Raw genomic sequence first — 17,129 nt, forward strand, 5'->3', positions numbered from 1 at the left:
GACGGAACTTAAGAACTACCTCATACTCGTCATTAGTATGAAACTTATAAGCCAACACTCATAATCTTCTTTTTTGATAAAGATATCCTTACTTTTTGGCCATAAGTTTTTCAGTTCCTTGTCAAGTTCTCCCACTGTATAAATCTTGGATGAATAAGCTTTTTCCAAAAAGCTAAATTTAAAGTGATCTTCACCTTGTAAGAGTATTTCAGATGACAACTGAGGTTCTTTTAGAGCATTAAGCCTGTCAGTTATGGAAGTATATTCCATTCTGTGTTGAACCTCTCTTAACTCAGAATCCATTGTTAGAGTGCATAAAATAAAAGATGGGTTATGGGAGAAAATAACGAGGTATAGAGAAAATAAAAAGAAATATCCACCTCCATTCTGAGTACTGAATGTTAAACAGATGGCAGAGTTCATATGACAGCCAAATTTTATAATTATAGGGTTAACTATCAAACTGTTTATTTGTCGGAAGACATAGATACCTAAATGAAGAGTGAGGAAAAACCGTTGTTTGAGAGATCTGTGTGAGATACCGTGCAGGAAGGTATTGTTTCAACTCGTGCAAAACAGACATCAAAAGTTGCATAGAATTAACAAGGAAGAAGAGATAAAGGGATATTAGGAAAAACCACTCCAACATCCCAAAGTTTTTCCAAGCACCAATACCCAGACCTGAAAAAAATCAAAAGGTGAATAAGAGTGTTAAATCTGCATTGAATGAAGAAATCAGCTAAAATTATCATATAGAACTGTAATATAGCATTAATGATAGAGGAATTAGAGAACAATTTAAATCGATTTAAGACTGAGTCAGTCGCCCGATTTTTCTCCAGAGAGTACCCTTTTTCCTCGTCTCCGAAGGGGTACGTAATACACAGTAATTAATTAAGTGGAAGAACCTACACCATTGACCTCCACCGAGTTACCCCTCACTCATCGATCCAATCAGTAATAGGGCTGCTAATGGGGGTTAACAATCTGTTTGGGGTATACCATTTCAAAGGTGAAAAATGTTTTGTCTTATTAGGAATTTGGTCCACCCCCAGATAAATTGTTATCCCCTATTAGCAATCTTGCGTTCTAGTTGATTTTTTCTTGCTTACACATATATACTCCTAGCTAGCAAATAAGGTATTCATTGTTCAAATTTGCAATTTATGATGACCAGATTACTCATCCAAGTACACAGAGAACTCTGAAAAAAATAAAATGTAGAGGATCACTCTTTATTTCTTGATACAGAATATAGCTATATTGATTGTTATTATTTATCGAATACTAGTTCCATATATATGTAGCTTAATTCGATCATCTCGTTAGGCCTGTCCATAGTCCCATTTAGTGGTAATCGTCTCTCTCGTTCAGAATCTTGATTCCCATGTACCTACATTGTCAATAAAAACAACACAAAAACGGACAACAGTCGACTATCAATTAGTTATAGCATAGGCGAAGTGTAAGATGATGTTAACTATTAATATTTTACCTTCCGAGCATCATAGTTGTAGCCTGAGGATTTGTTCCAGGAGAGTTGATGAATGTCGATCCATCGATCACCCTTAAAGAATCAACACCAAGAACTTTATAATCCTGATCAATAACCTTACCAACCTGACATCCTCCATGATAGTGCCATATAGTCAGCACAATATTTTTGCAGAACTGTTCCACTGATGCCGGGTCATTACTGTAAGAATATTTTGTATGACTAGAAATATTTCCTTGGGCCCATGTAATAATCTTGGTAATAGATTATTGATATACTTATGTTCGGTTTCCTTTATGGGATTATTATTCCTAATATCTCTTCTTTGATGGACGGTCGAGATCTAATGTTATTAACTAAACCCTAGGAACTTAGTCCTCCTTCTGTCTATAAGAGGAACACAATAGCCATCGGTATTGGGTTCGAGAATTTAACTATTCATAATGTATGAGGTCAAGAAGGAGAAACCAAGAACTCCACAAGGTATTACCGCTGCTCCAAAAATGATCGGCGTGATATAGATTAACGCTATCAGGTATTCCGTATAAACTAATCTTTGTGTATTTGATTATGTGATTATCATGAAGTTCAATGATCCTAATTAAGTATCTATAAAACTAAAACCTATAGTTGGCATCCAGAGCGTGTGCTAGAACTCATGATCATCTGATAGCAATAGGCAATAACCGTGTTACCTTTTAGATATGACCCAACTCACGTTTGTATGCTTGATTTTTACGACGACTCAAAAACCAATATGTATTATATAAAATCTGTGAATTAATGAGAATCAGAAAAATGAAGATCGCCGCTGTAATAGTTAGCTAGGTTTTTCATTTTCTTTGAAATGTTTAGGAGAATATGGTGAACATGACGTGGCACAATTGTATATGGGTGCATTAATTTTTCTCGGTCAAACCTTTGGTGAATTTGGACCGACAGATTATCAATGTCTTATTAATTCCTTCCATATTTAAATGTGAAGTTACGTTTTTTAATGGGTATTAAAGATATTAGCATTAATGGATATTAAAGAAATAATATATTAGGCATGTTTGTAAAATTTGATGAGGGGGTAAAATATTATGGAATGTCTTTATTTTTCCTAGGCCATATCGGTCAAGTTGTGTGTCTCAAAAAAAAAAAAAAAAGGCGCATGTGCCATAATGCAAGGGCATGTTTTGTTTGTTTAAGAATATGGACTCATGAAACTATTTTACGTTGTGTCTTTCAAGTTACAGAACTTGGGCCTTAGATTAAATGGCCCGTTTTGCCAGCATAATTCTATTTTTGCTAATTAAGAGGTTATAAACAATTATGGTTCAAACTTAAGCTATTTTTTTAAAATTTGTTCATCACCGAACAGATTTATGAATTGAACCGATTTACAATTAAAACCAATTTTAATGACAATGTTAAAATATATGAAATGGTTTTTACATCAAGAAATGTAAACTAACTAATATGCTTCCGCTTTATCGAAACAATAAAAACCATTTTTTGACACTATTAAATTTGTGTGTGCATTATGATATGGTTTGTGTGTTTATGGTATAGTTTCTCTCATATTATTGTTTTTCTTTAAATTTTATGGGATTATACTTAAAATTATTATGAGACTCTTTAGTTATCACCACAGTGATACTAGAGTGTTATATCTCAGTATAATCATAATTTTATTACAAGCATGAATTTGCAAACCGTAAAGTGTAGGTTTAGAAGTTATCGACATCATGTGATAATGAAATTATTTTAGTTGATTGGCTATCACCACAGTGACGTCAAATCACTTTTGGTCATGATCAAAATTTTTGTCAAATGCTTGTAATCCTGTTTTTCTTAAATATATCAGAACAAAATTTACCCACAGGAAATTGGAGTTCACATATTTAAGAAAACACTGATTGATATGATTGTTGATCATATGGATATAAACTGATTTGAATCTTGAGGGTGTCTAGTGTCATTATATTTCACTTTTATCCCAATGTTAATGATAATTTCAGTTGTACGTATAAAATTATTGTGCTTAAGATTCTTAGGCCATAATTCTTTAGTTATCACCACAGTGATACTAGAGTGTTTTGTCTTAACAATAATAATAATTTTATTGTAAGCACGAATACGCCAAGCCGTAAAGGCAAGGTTTAGTAGTTATTATGGCATTATTTTTGAGTTGTTTGGAAATCACCACAGTGATGTCAAATAATTTTTCCAGTCATAATCGTTATTATGTCAAGTGCTTATAATATTATTTTTCTTAAGTGTATTAGAACAACAATTACCCACAGATAATTTGAGTTCACATGTTTAAGATAACATTGAAGTGTACAATATCTGATCATACATTATGGTAATTAAATAATTGGCACATGATTAAACGTTATTTCTTAAAAGTGCATAAAAGAAAATTAACATAAATTAACTCATTATCGAGTTGAGTAACCTATTACGATTTTCTTTTTCATATTTTCATGAATATTTTTTTTATGTTGTCCAAAACTTATTGCATCTCTATGAAATTGAGTTTTTATTTCTGATAAATTTCTTCATATTTCTGAAAATGATACTCGTTGACTACTTACACCTTTCATATTAATTCATCATATATCCGTTATTTATCATGATCTTTAAGTTTGTATCATATTTAAATGAGCGATGCATCAAAGAATTTTTCTTCAACGAAATTTCATTATTGAATTATACTTATAGACTTGGTAAATGCTCGATTTTGTTTTACGAAAAGTTCATTATGTTTGGACATTTCAATTAAAGGGTGTTATTATTATTACAATTTATGTATGATGACATGCCTTTGAGTAAAGGTTTATGATTAATGTTTTAGGGTTACTCATAATTGTTTATAATCGACTAATTTTATGATCAGATCAAGGATGTCCATATCATTGATTAGGACCATGCAACGTCACAAGAAAATCTAGTGTGATATTTGCAATTCTACATATTTGCTGGATTGTTTAGTTATCGCCACAGTGATGCTAAATTCTTATCTTGTAAGTGTTGTATATTTTGGGTCATCTTAGTTTGATTTAACTATTAGAACAATGTTGCTCTTAAATAGTTTTGGTTCACAAATTTAAACAAGCATTAAAGTTATCTAAATGTTTCATATACATGTGAAATAATAGCCACCCACAGGTGACTACAACTCATATTATATTAGGTTGAACATATTTAGAATTATTGGAGTTTGTTAATACATTTTAGAATGTGAGTTTCCCACAGGTGATTTTAGTTGTGGTATTAAACAAACATAAGGTTGTGTGTATGAGAAGGTAAAATATGTACTAATGTTTCTCATGTATCACATTGTTCCTTGATAAGTTTTTACCCACAGGAGAATCTTATTGAAGGTATGAAACTATTGTAAGCTTAATTGTCATTTATCTCTATTATAAATTTCAGTTTTTGTTCTTATTAATTGTTGATTATGATTATTTTGTAGACATTTATTGGTCCATATTTTTTTTGGAGGATAAAATTGTTTATCACCTGATGATTTTTCACGTTACTGTGTACATCTATCAATTGCATTATGAATCTCAATCCGTGGATGTTTTCTCGAATATTCATTATTGAAATTGAGAGGCAATTATAGAGAAAGTGAAAATCATAAAGTCTGATAAAGTTGGTGAATATTGTGAAAGGTATGACAAAACAGGATAATATCCTAAATCTTTTACGTAGTATCTCCAAAAGTTTGGATTTGTTTCTCAATACACAAGGCCAACTTATCCTTGGCATAATGGTGTATAACAAAAGGCAAAATCAAAAGGAAAATGGTTAGAAGCATGATGAGTTATGAATAATGAAAACATATCAGCGAATTATGTTCTTTCAACAACTGTGTAATTTAAATAGGTTTCCGAGTAAAGCAGTTCCAAAGACACACTTTGGACTAGAATGGCTAGAAACCTAGTTTAAATCACCTTTAAGTTATGGTTATTCGGTTGGAGGTGAGGGATTATATTCCAAATAATGAAAATTGGATTTGGAAACTATTATTGGTTCATTGGTTTTCCTAAATAATCCAAATGGTATTCTTTAACGTTCTAACCGTAGTATGAGACTTATTGAAAACGAAAATATAAATTCGTTAATGATGGCATAATCATTGGGAGTACGTGGATATATATGTTCAAGAAATCATGATAATGATCCATTTATTTAAGATTTCTATAGATATTGTGAATCTTCTCATTATCGGAATGTTAGATAATGAAAGACCACAAATTACTGATCAAATACTCTATAATATAACTACTGTCAATAAAGAATTTTTTTGATAACAACATGAGCCAGCATTAAGAAGGTTTCAACATAGATTGAAATAAAGTTATTCATGTTGTTTCAGTGATTTTCTTACAAGAATTTATTACATTTTGATATGGAATGGCAAAGACTCGGTTTTCGATTCACAAATATTATGTGTAATAATTTTGATTAATGGATTGATTGCTATGTGAGCAAAAATAATTGGTTGAAAGTCAAGTCTCGGATATTGTTTAATTGCTCGAAAGACACAAATCAGTTGTATGATAATACGACTGTAATAGAAATTTTAAACGGGATAAAGCAAGACTTATTACCAAAGATTTTACTCTGAAACGATGCATTGATTATAAATAAGTTTTTCTCTCGTGTCAAAGAAAGACTTATTCAGAATTATCATAGGATTATTAGTAGCTCAGCATGACCTAAGAGTTGCATTAATTAAATGTGAAAATAACCTTTATTAATGATAAATTTTAGTCTACAAATTGTAGAAATCAAAGTATCAAATTTAAGCAGCCTCCCATAATGGTATATGAAGTTCAACAAAACTATAAACGTTTCAAGTTTTGGATGAAATTATTACAGATTTATGCATATACCTCAAGATCAGTGGGAGAAATTCATACTCTTGGTCTTGTATGTTAAGACATACTACCAACGAGTAGTGATCTTGACTTTATGCATATCTCTATATTTTTTGAAATAAAGGATATCAATGAAGCTTACCATGTGATAGTAATATCATATGGATTACACAAGCTCTCATATAAGGCATGTATCGAATATTCAAGAAATTTTGAGATAATAACATATTTAACAGACTTTATTTCATGTTGGATAGAAGATATAATTTAATCTTCATTACGTCTTAATTCTGATATGAAACTTATAACAAGTTGTTGATATGTTAACTAAATGCCTAAAGAATCAAAGAACAAATTACAGGAAAGCTATCAAGGATTTTGAGATACTATTTTAACTTATGACTTATAATTAGTTAGCAAACCCAACAAGATTTGATTGGGTTTTCAGACTTCAGTTTTTGTGGATGTATGGATTCTATAAATGAAGAATCCATTAATACTAGTCTCACAATTGAGTTTGAATATTTATGACTGCGATACTTAGAGAATTAAGGTTTGTCTCTACATTGCTGAAATTTATCGTCTTAGCTTCGCAGCATTAAAGCACGATATGTATACGAAGGGAACAAAACACATGAACCTTGAGTATATATGCGTGAATTAACCAATTCAGAAACAATACTTGTTCATGTATCACTTAAGCACAATTGCATTTGGAGATGCACTTATTGAACAATTACTTTTTAAGACCTATTAAGAAAAGATTAAAATCTTAGGTATGTGGGAGTAATTGATTATTGAATTCAGCTAATTATGTGCTTATTTATGAACACTTATTGAGCTCTTATTAACGTCATTCTGAATTATTTCGTGTATCCATGTTTAGTATACACTTATGTGAATGGATGAATGTTAACAGAAATTGTCTTTCTTTTGAAGACATTACTGGACCATTATGATATCCCAATTTAAGGCCTAGTTAAGTAAGCTATTTGTGTTGTGGTACATGGAAGGGAACATGTTGATAACAGGACAATGTGCAACCGCCATGACCCACATGAGTAGTTTGCTTGATCAAGGTATTATGTTTAACCATTAAATTTTTTATAGCAATTATGCGCACTTATGTTTTCTATGATTAACCATTAAGTCGATTATCACATGGACCAGTGGGAGAATGTAAGAATATTTTGTATGACTAGAAATATTCCCTTGGTCCCATGTAATAATCTTGGTAATAGATTATTGCTATACTTATGTTCGGTTTCCTTTATGGGATTATTATTCCTAATATCTCTTCTTTGATGGACGGTCGAGATCTAATGTTATTAACTAAACCCTAGGAACTTGGTCCTCCTTCTGCCTATAAGAGGAACACAATAGCCATCGGTATTGGGTTCGAGAATTTAACTATTCATAATGTATGAGGTCAAGAAGGAGAAACCAAGAACTCCACAAGGTATTACCGCTGCTCCAAAAATGATCGGCGTGAGATGGATTAACGCTATCAGGTGTTCCGTATAAACTAATCTTTGTGTATTTGATTATGTGATTATCATGAAGTTCAACGATCCTAATTAAGTATCTATAAAACTAAAACCTATAATTACCGGTTTTGGGTACCAAATTTAAGGGAAAACTCGAAGTTAGGTTGAGCAGTGCCTGGAAGGAGATATTATCATACCTACATATACATAATTAACCAGATGGGTATCCAAACTAACTTCTGACAATTTTACTTCTAAAAGTCAAAAAACAACTTCTAGAATATTATCCAAACAGTCTAGCGTAAATGATAGTGTCATACCTGAATTTAAAGAATACCTTGGATGCTATTACCTTCTCGATTGTTTTAACACCATTAGCACACCGTTGGAGGTCTTCGGGTTCTTTGAAGTAGTTGAAAGTGACAACTGGGTTGGCACTTGGGTTCTTGGTTACCAGCTCTAGATGGCCAGTTGATAAAGGACCAACGACTTTCTCAATTATAAACCCACCTTTAGATGCAATAGAGTTAAAATCATTCTTCGTCTGGGTGATAACTTAGTGTGGAGTTGCTGATTCTACGAATAAACAGTATCCATAGTTTTAGACTGAGATAGAAAAGAAATGAAGACACTATGTGAAGGAAAATGCTACTCTGGGCATCAGAAGAATGAATACCAACAACTTACATGAGGTAAAAGCAACTCCAAATCCTTTACAACATTTCCAATCTGCAAAGCACGTTCCAGGTAATTGGCGCCACTGGCTTCTTCAATGTAACTCCCAAATTCAGTAATACCGACAACTTGTACGAGTGATACCTCTGTAAGATAATTTCCATTAGGTGGAATTATATCATTGGCCCATGTGATAACTTTGGGATAATCTTGTAATGTGGCTAAACATGTTGGTTAGAAATATTGGGGCCCTTTCATATTCTCTCTTCCTTGATGGACGGTCGAGATTAAATGAAAATTCTAAATTCTATGAACCTTGGTCCTCCTTCTACCTATAAAAGGAACTTTATTACCATCAAAATGAAGTTTATGTAATTTGATTATTCCATTACACAAAAGGGTCAAGAAGGAGAAACTAAGAGTTTCTCAAGGTATTTTGTTTTAAGAATTTCTACAACGTATTCTGCGATACGGGTGCTCTTGGAGGATTACTTTCGATCAACATCAATAGTAAAGGTACATCTCTAATACCACTATGCATACTTGTGATTATCATGTAGTTCAAGATCCTAATTAAAGTATATCTATAAAATTAAAATCTTATAGTTGACATCTAGAACAAGTGTTTAGAACTCATGATCGTCCGTTAATAATATGCGATAATCAAGAAGTGTCTTGTCTTGTTTGTTGCCGTGTATTTTTCATATCTCATGATAATTTAGAATTGTGAAAAAGTTAGGGTTTATCCCTGGATAAACGTTGTAATGTAATTCTTCTGTAAGTTTGGAAGAACATGGCTTGTTGGGTATGATAACTTTTGGGCCTGTGAATTTAATGCTCACAAATAATGAGTTATGTAACGTATGGACTCATTGAACTCTCTCATTATAGAGAAGCTTGATTCGTACATAATAATAAGAATGCACGTACTGTTAAAATTCTCACCATGTAAAAGTATCTAGGTTAGCCGCCGCAACATTTATTTTGGTTTCTTTTTTCCTCTCAATTTGAAGAAGAAAGAATTAAGACGGGAAGGGCTTTTGTCCTTATGGGCCTGTGGAATTGTGGTGGCATGTATAGCTAATGCGTTTGTTTTTAAATGATTATGGGATAATATGCTATATTTAACTACTAGTGAAATTTATGTAAAGTTGGTTTAAAAAAAAAAAAAGCATTCTTAGTTCCACCGATTAAGTTTGCAAAGTCAAATGTTGAACTATTAACATGTGACTTTTTTTTGTTGACTTTGACTAAGTCAATGATCATGACGTAACAAGGTTTTGTATTCTCATTTATACCAGGAATAAACAAATTAAACAGATCCATAATTAAATCCAATTTCTATAACGAGTCAAGAAATTATAAAGTGGTTTTAACGCCAAGAATTATAAACCAACTTATTATGCTTCCGCTTTATTGAAAATTATTAAATTTTTCATGTATTCTCATGTATAATCTGAAACGATTCCTTACCCAATTCATTCTCAAAATTTTATGATTGGAACTTTATTTTACACTATTAAATTTATGTGTACGTTATAATGTGGTTTATGTGTACGTGCATTATGGTAGGATTTTTCTCCCAATGTTGATTTTTTTTTATTGTACGAGATTATTGTTTTTAAGATCATTATGTCGAGACATTTTTGGATATCACCACAGTGATACTAGGGTGTTCTTTATCGTAGCAATAATCATATTGTTATTGTAAGCAAGAGCTCGCCAAACCGTAAAGGTACCGAATTTTTATGATGATGACATTATTGATAAGTTGTTTGACAATCACCAAAGTGATTTCAAATAATTTTTGAGCCATAATCATTATAATATTACATTGTCAAGTGCTTATAATAAATATGTATTTTCTTAAATATATTAAAACAACAATTACCCACAGGTGATTTGAGTTCACATGTTTAAGAAAATATTGAAAGATATGATCTTTATTTGATCATACATTATGGACCTGAATCACTTTATGTTTTAATGAGCGTTTAATATCATTTCTCATGATTTTCAAACTTGAATGCCAGTTTTTACTGCATTTAGACATAAAAAAAAAAATATTTATTGCATCCTCTAAGGAAATTAAGGTTTTGTTTTTGGATGTATTCTCAAATATTTGTAAAAATGACATTCATTGCATATTCTAAAACATCCTTCATCTTTATCCATACTATAATCCTTATTTAACATGATCATTAAACTTGTATCAGATTATTGCATCAAAGAATATTTGTTCAATGAAATTCATTATAGAAACATATTTATAGACTTGCTTAATCTCAATTTTGGGTTAAGAAATGTTAGCCATGTTTGGATATTTTTCAATTAAGGGGTTAATGTTTTCATATTTTCTATATGAAATGCTTTTGGATTAATTTTTGTGATAAATTTTTTAGGGCTACTCATAATTGTTTATAATCGACTAATTTTATGATCATATCAAGTATGTCCATATCATTGAGTGGGACCATGCAATATCACGAGAAAAGCTAGTGTGATATTTGCAATTGTACATGTTTGCTGGATTGTTCAGTTATCACCAAAGTGATACTAAAATCTTATCCACAGGTGACTACAATTCAGATTGTATTAGGTTGAACATATTTAGAATTATTTGAGTTTGTTAATACATTTTAGGACTTGATTCGCCCACGGGCGACTCTAGTTATGGTATTAAACAAACATAATATTGTGTGCATGAGAATGTAAGATATTTACAGATGTTTATCATGTCTCACATTGTTCCTTGGTAAGGTTTTACCCACAGGAGAATCTTATTGAAGGTATGTAACTATTGTAAGCTTAATTGCCATTTATCTCTAATATAAATTTCATCTTTTGTATTATTGATTATGATTATTCTGTAGACTTTTAATGTTCCATTTTTTGGAAGATAAAATTGTTTATCACCTGATGATTTTTCGCGTTATTGTGTACATCTATATATTGCATTATGAATCTCAATTCGTGGATATTTTCTCGAACATGCATTATTGAAATTGAGAGGCAATTATAGAGAAAGTGAAAATCATAAAGTCTGATAAAGGTGGTGAATATTGTGAAAGGTATGACAAAACATGATAATATCCTAATTCTTTTACGTAGTATCTCCAAAAGTTTGGATTTGTTGCTCAATACACAAGGCCAACTTATCCTTGGAATAATGGTGTATAACAAAAGGCAAAATTATACTTTTATGAAAGTGGTTAGAAGCATGATGAGTTATGCATGATGACCACATATCAGTGAATGTATGTTCTTTCAACAACTATGTAATTTAAATAGATTTCCCAGTAAAGCAGTTTCAAAGACACACTTTGGACTAGAATGGCTGGAAACCTAGTTTAAATCACCTTTATGTTATGGTTGTTCAGTTGTAGGTGAGGGCTTACATTCCAAAGAATGAAATTCGGATTTGGAAACCATTATTGGTTCATTGGTTTTCCTAAATAATCCAAATGCTATTCTTTAACGTTCTAACCGTAGTATGAGACTTATTGAAACCGAAAATATAAATTCGTTAATGATGGCATAATCAGTGGGAGTACGTAGATATATTTGTTCAAGAAATCATATTAATGATCCCTTTATTTAATATTTCTACATATATTGTGAATCTTCTCATTATCAGAATGTTAGATAATGAAAGACCACAAATTACTGATCCAATACTTCCTAATAAAACTACTGCCAATAAAGATTTTTTTTTTGATAACAATATGAACCAGCATTAAGAAGGTATCAACAGGAATTAAAAGAAAGTTATTCATGTTGTTTCAGTAATTTTCTTACAAGAATTTATTACATTTTGAAATGGAATGGCAAAGACTGGGTTTTAGGTTCACAAATATTATGTGTAATAATTTTGATTCTTGGATTGATGCTATGTGAGCAAAAAAAAATCATTGGTTGAAAGTCAAGTCTCGGATATTGTTTAATTGCTCGAAAGACACAAATCAGTTGTATGAAAATGGGTCTTTCTGACCTAATACGACCGTAATGGAAATTTTAAACGGTATAAAGCAAGACTTATTTCCAAAGATTTTACTCTGAAACGATGCATTGATTATAAATAAGTTTTTCTCTCGTGTCAAAGAAAGACTTATTCAGAATTATCATAGTATTATTAGTAGCTCGGTATGACCTAAGAGTTGCATTAATTAAATGTGAAAAATAGCCTTTATTAATGATAAATTTTAGTCTACAAATTTTAGAAATCAAAGTATGAAATTTAAGCATCCTCCCATAATGGTGTATGAAATTCAACAAAACTATAAATGTTTCAAGTTTTGGATGAAATTATTACAGATTTATGCATATACCTCAAGATCAGTGGGAGAAATTCATACTCTTGGTCTTTTATGTTAAGACGTACTACCTACGAGTAGTGATCTTGACATAATGCATATCTCTATAGTTTTTTGAAGTAAAAGATATGAATGAAGCTTACCATGTGATAGTAATATCATATGGATTAATAAAGCTCTCGTATAAGGCATACATCGAATAATCAAGAATTTTGAGATAATAACATATTTAACATATTTTATTTCATGTTAAATATAAGATATAAATTAAATCTTCATTACATCTTAATTCTGATATGAAACTTATAACAAGTTGTTGATATGTTAAAGAATCGAAGAACAATTTACAGGAAAGCTATCAAGAGTTTTGAGATACTATTTTAATTTATGTCTTATAACTAGTTAGCAAACCCAACAGAGTTGATTGGGTTTTCAGACTTCAATTTTGTGGATGTATGGATTTTATAAAGGAAGAATCCATTAATATTAATTCCACAATTGAGTTTGAATATTTATGACTGCGAGACTTAGAGATTTAAGTTTGTCTCTACATTGCTGAAATTTATCGTCTTAGCTTCGCAGCATTAAAGCACGATATGATACAATAGGAACAAAACACATGAACCTTGAGTATATATGCGTGAATCAAGAAATTCAGAAAAAATAGTTGTTCATTTATTGATTAAGCACAATTGCATCCGCAGATGCACTTAATGAAAAATTACCTTTTAAGACCTCTTAAGAAAAGATTAAAATCTTAGGTCTGTGGGAGTAATTGATTATTGAATTCAGCTAATTTATGTGCTTATTTTTTGGACACTTATTGAGCTCTTATTAATGTCATTCTGAATTATTTCTGTATCCATGTTTAGTATACACTTACGTGAATGGATGAATGTTAACAGAAATAGTCTTTCTTTTAAAGACATCATTGGACCATTATGATATCCCAATTTAAGGCCTAGTTAAGTAAGTTATTTGTGTTGTGGTACATGGAAGGGAACATGTTGATAACAGGACAATGTGCCACCGCTATGACTCGCATGAGTAGTCTGCTTGATCAAGGTATTATGTTAACTATTAAATTTTGTTTAGCAATTATGCGCGCCTTATGTTTTTGATGATTAACCATTATGTAAATTATCTCATGGACCAGTGGGAGAATGTAAGATAATTTCCATTAGGTGGAATTATCTCATTGGCCCATGTGATAACTTTGGGCTAATCTTGTAATGTGGCTAAACATGTTGGTTACAAATATTGGGGTCCTTTCATATTCTCTCTTCCTTGATGGACGGTCGAGATTAAATGAAAATTCTAAATCCTATGAACCTTGGTCCTCCTTCTACCTATAAAAGGAACTTTATTACCATCAAAATGAAGTTTATGTAATTTGATTATTCCATTACACAAAAGGGTCAAGAAGAAGAAACTAAGAGTTTCTCAAGGTATTCTGTTTTAAGAATTTCTACAACGTATTCTGCGATACGGGTGCTCTTGGAGGATTACTTTCGATCAACATCAATAGTAAAGGTACATCTCTAATACCACTATGCATACTTGTGATTATCATGTAGTTCAAGATCCTAATTAAAGTATATCTATAAAATTAAAATCTTATAACCTCAACATCTATAGGAGAGGGAATATAAATGGCATTCATAGGATTGTCAGACATTCCTTGGCCAACAAGAGGTTGATCAACCACAACCGTAATGTTTAGGGATCTCAAATGAGCAGCTGGTCCAACACCACTCAACATTAATAGTTGAGGACTTCCCAGTGCGCCGGCTGATAATATGATCTCGTTCTTCGATCCTAAGCCTGATTCTTGGTTTAAGTATGCTTTGTGTTTAATACCACATGCATCAGTAAATATTACACCATAAGCTACTGGCTTCTGTTTTCCTGCACATACATTTTTGCATATAAACAAAAAGCTTCGTGACTTACTTCAATCGGATCATCAATGTGAGTCTAGATGCATGCAAACCTAGATGCTTCATCTAAAGTTCGTACCTTTTGACCTGAACAAAATCCTACTGACAGTAGCATGGAGAAGAACAGTGAGCCGTTTAGGATTTGCATATTGAAGCAAATCAGCCGCAGTATGTCGTTGCCCTTTACGGTCAAATATGGTGCCACCAATTTTAGTACCATTACTATGGTCAAATGTAAGTCCGTTATTAGGCAAAACACCTGCTTCTAGCAATCCGTCTCTGACTGCAGATTGCCAAGCTTCAACATTTGGCTTGAATGCGACAATCTTTTCCACCCATTCATAAGATTCATTTACTAGTTTACCATTCCAACTCGAGTCCTTAACATACTTTAGCTCAGCACGCGAGTAAAATCCAGCATTCAAGGAAGTTCCTCCGCCTAAAACTCGTGCACGAGAATTAATTACACCATCTTCAGATATGAAACGCTGAGAAGGGGAAGTCGGAGAAAGGTCTGAAAGACTATAACCAAATGAACTCAGATTGGTTATGTTAGGATCTCCGTATGGTGACCCTCCTCTTTCTATTAACAGGACATTATAGTTCGACGAAAGAGTTGCAGCAAGTGGACAACCGGATGTTCCTCCTCCGATGACAATGTAATGGTAATATGATATAGCTGGGGCTGACGTTGCTTCATGAACGAATGTATACTTCGGACCTGAGTATGATAAATGGTTAGAGATTAGATTACATAAGAACTAAATGATGATAATATGAAATAACAAAAAATATTTGATTCGCTTGTACACCTTTTTGATCATCAGTGTAGCTCAATCCCTTGACGATGAGGCATAAACACCCTAAATTAACTATACTAGCAACTAATATCCAGAACACAAAAATACCCATGATTACTAGTCCTTGTATATTCAGAGCTACGAACCCAAGTAATTGTCTTAAATAAACTCCCGTGTAGCGACGTGGTATAGAGGTAGTTCACTGTTGAGAGTCACTAACGTGCATAACCCAAGTAAGTTATACGGTCTTTTGCTTTTCCGCACATTAATTCGCTTTCGCTTTCTCTATTACCTCGATAGAAATAAATATCAAAACATGCATGGTCTAGAGTCTCTAGACAACTAACATTTGCAAGTGTCTCGTACACAGAATGAGCAGAACATAATCTAGCTACCAGTGTATAGAGGTATAAATACATTCTGCTTGTGGTCATTTGATTATAATAACATTGTGGGGATGAGAACATATAGTTAGGTCGAGAAAGTGAACATACACCAGGTGTCCTTGCTTAAATTTTCTTTTCTTTCTTGCCATCATGGCAGAACTTGATGTAAGCAGTTTACACCCGATATGTCAGAACTTGGTATTTCGTGAAGCTCACATAAAAGCAATACGCCAAATATTTGAATGCTAGAGCATCCTAAAGTCGGTGTAATCCTTTAGAAAACAGGACAGAAAGTCACTGTAAAAAAAAAATGTGAAAAATGGGGGCATTCCGAGAATTGAACTCGGGACCTCTCGCACCCTAAGCGAGAATCATACCACTAGACCAAATGCCCTGTTTGTGTACACGATTTGTTTGGACGATGATGTTCATCTAGACAGCTAGAAGGCCACTGTAACTTTATACTTGATGTTGGTTGTCTTCGATACAGTTGTTTTTATTTATTTTTTATGATAAAGAGTTACAGATAGGTTAACTAGTGTCTTCGATACAAATTTTTTTTTTTTTTTTTTTACGATGGAAAAAACACGATACTCTTTAATTCATTCAAAAATGTCAAATACCAAAATACAAAGCTCTTTACATAAATAACTCTTACAAAATCACCAATTTTAATGTTAAAAAAAAAAGCCAAAGGAAACATAAAAGTTTAAACAAAGCTATTGGTTGGTAACCTAGCCACAAGCTGGGCTCCAACACGTCTTTGAATAGCAACTCCTAATCTATGAAAAATAAAATTGCCAAAACCACTACTAGCGTCATTGCTAACTAAATAATTTTTCAGACGCTTGAAAAAATACAAAGTATCTTCGCCAAGTTCCCCTAAAGTGGTAAAAGCTAGGACACTCAAACCATGTCCATGTGAAACACACCTGTCTAAATATTTAGTGTGTTTACGTGAAACAACACTAGATATAGATTTTCCTGGGACAAAAGATCTAACTCCTTCACTAGTAAAGGGTGATAGTCCTGTGACATCCATACAAACATCTTGTCCATTCTCCCAATTGAGCACGAGAATGTCAGCAGGCTTCAGACCTTTGTCGTCATCTGTCAGGAAACCAAGAGGAACCTCCTTGCGTGCAGGCACACT

At 32.3% G+C, this 17,129-nt stretch overlaps 1 non-coding gene and 1 pseudogene across 1 annotated transcript; both read right to left on the bottom strand.

The window, feature by feature from the left end:
- Positions 1 to 1,347: 1,347 nt before the first annotated feature.
- Positions 1,348 to 15,702, bottom strand: LOC113272902 (annotated as a pseudogene).
- Positions 15,703 to 16,298: 596 nt separating this feature from the next.
- On the bottom strand, positions 16,299 to 16,370 carry TRNAP-AGG. The gene has a single exon. It is a non-coding gene; the product is annotated as a tRNA-Pro (tRNA).
- Positions 16,371 to 17,129: the final 759 nt, after the last annotated feature.

This window comes from Papaver somniferum, chromosome 4 (genome assembly GCF_003573695.1).
Source record: "Papaver somniferum cultivar HN1 chromosome 4, ASM357369v1, whole genome shotgun sequence".
Classification (NCBI taxonomy): domain Eukaryota; kingdom Viridiplantae; phylum Streptophyta; class Magnoliopsida; order Ranunculales; family Papaveraceae; genus Papaver; species Papaver somniferum.